The following is a 2,505-nucleotide window of genomic DNA, read 5'->3' as shown; positions in this document are numbered from 1 at the left end:
AGCAACCGGCCCCTTCGCCCCACCCCCGCCGCCTCCTCATTGGCCCTGTCTCCGGACGGCTGCCCGCCGGTTGGGCGAAAGCCCGCAGTCGGGGCCTCTTCCCGCTACGCCTGTCCGTCAAGGCTGTTTCGGCTCTTGATTGGAAGCGACGGTAACAGCCTCGGCGGCGCGGCGCCTTATTCCCGCCCTCCCGCAAGGACGCACCAATCATAAGCCCAGTTTGCTCTCCTCGCCCAGACGACTTTATCCGGATAGGAGCAGACACCTGTTCGTCTCGACGGGCGTCACGCCCCCGCTGTGGCTGCTGGGTTTCCATGGAGACCCTAGGCCTCCGGGCCGGGGGATGATGACCGTCTATGCGGTCCAGAGGCGCCGGAATCCGGAACCCAGGGCTCTCGGTCCGCAGTCCGGATGAGCGAAGACGGGCGCGCATCCCTGGGCTGCATCAAAGACAAGGACTTGTTTAAAAAAATAGATTAAAATATATTTGAGATGGACAAGTTTATGGGATGCTGTCCATCATGTGTCATTTTCCATGGGTGCAGCAGTTACAATGTTGTGCCTATTTGCAGATTATGGTAATAAAGGTAATTGTTGAGTGTCGGCTTCCGGCTCGTCTTCCTCTGTGCCATGGTTTGGATATTAATTGAGGTGCCCCCCCCAAGGCTCATATGTCCAAGGCGTATCCCCCAGGGGCGGGTTTTAGCCTAGCAGTTAAAGAAAGGTTTCCTGTGCCGCCTGCATCCCACACAGGAGTGCCTGCGCTGGAGTCCTGGCTCTGTTTCAATTCCAGCCTCCCGCTATTGCAGATCATGGGGGGGGGGGGGCGGCAGGGGCTGGCCCAAGGGCTTGGGCCCCTGCCACCCATGTGGGAGACCCGGATGGAGCTCCCGGCTCCTAGCTTCAGCCTGGCTCAGCCCCAGTCCATCATGGGCATTTGGGGACTGAACCAGTAGATGGGAGAACTCTGTCTCTCTCTGCTTCTCAAATCAGTAAATTCTCAAAGAGCCAGGAGCCAGCCGGGAGCTCCATCCGGGTCTCCCATGTGGGTGCCAGGGGCCCAAGCCCTTGGGCCATCACTGCTGCCTTCCAGGGTGTGCACGTGCAGGGAGCTGGCTCGGAAGTGGAGCAGCTGGGACTCGAACCAGGCACTCGGATATGGGGAGGAAGGCGTCCCCAGAGGCGTCTTAACCAGCGCACCAAACGCCTGTCCCAGACAGCTGCGGTTTCAGTCGGCCTCTTGTTCCTGCCCAAAGGCTCTCACTACCTCTCCCCTGCTCCCCACAGCTGCCCCCTGCCCTCCGTGGTCACTCGAGCGACACCCACACCCCCTCCGCACACCCAATGCCCTGTGCACCAGGCTCTCTGCTGGCCCCTGGGGCTAACTGATGGTGACCCATAACTCCAACATAGTCCCTGCCCAGCTGCTGGCTGGGCTGGGCTGGGCAGTGTGGGGGGAGGGGAGTTTGCAGCAGCAAGACTAAGCCAGGAACAGGTTCCTGGCCAATGAGCATATTTCACCCATGTGTAACCAATGCTGAGCCAAGGAGACTGAAGCTTGGAACTTTCCTCTTAAGCAAGGGGTGGAGCCACACAGGCACCACCCAGAGAAGCCAGCTGATAGACAGGGCGCCTGGATCCTGCGGTGCCTGAAGGCCCCTCTCTCCTATCTTTTGCATTCGTGCACCAATAGATGACATTGTTTGCATGAGCTAGCACGGTTAGGGTTCTCTTTCCTTTGCAACATGTCAGCAACCCTAACATCTCGGTTTCTCATAGCTGCTGCTTTCCCAGAGCTAGGACTGGTGCAGTACGCCAGTCTTCTTGGGGCTAGCCTCATTACTGTGGCCGACAGACTGAGGGGCTTTGATCCACCATGCACTGGTTTCACACAGAGAATTGGTACCTGCTGTTGTTCTGTTCTGCTCAGAGACCTGTCGCCTGTCTCAGTCCCCGTGCAACTCCCAGGCTCCCGGGGCGCCTGGACAGATGACCAGTCTCTGGGTTTCTGTGTGGAACCCTCAATCTCTATCCCTCACCCCACATCTTGGCCCCTTCTTCCCGCCCACCCGATACAGCCCATGGCTCCTTAGGCGGCTCTGCCGTGGGTGCTGTGTGGGACCTGTCCTGCCTCTCTGGTCCCCACCCCCCAGCCCCAGCTGCATCTACAGGACCACCTGCTGCCTTCCAGGGGCGCATCAGCACAGGGGGCTGGAATAGAAGCAGAGTTAGGACTTGAATCCTACTAGGACTCAGTGTCCAGGCTGCCTGGTGGTGCTCGGTGTTGCCGAGTGAATGCATTTTGTACCTGTTTTCTCCCTGGAGTCCTTACACTTTTTAGACAAGGCCGGAGAAGCCCAGGCAGGCTGGCCAGCACCAGGACGTGTCACTTCCTTCCAGGCGGCTGTGGCCACTTGGGGAGCGGGAGGGCGGAGTTGTGTGTCTGGTTGCCAAGGGGGCCCGGGTGCCAGACCCCAAGGAGGGCTCCCAGGCTGAGCCCTGGCT

The sequence above is a fragment of the Lepus europaeus genome, chromosome 20 (assembly GCF_033115175.1).
Source record: "Lepus europaeus isolate LE1 chromosome 20, mLepTim1.pri, whole genome shotgun sequence".
Lineage (NCBI taxonomy): Eukaryota > Metazoa > Chordata > Mammalia > Lagomorpha > Leporidae > Lepus > Lepus europaeus.
This window is presented reverse-complemented; position numbering follows the sequence as displayed.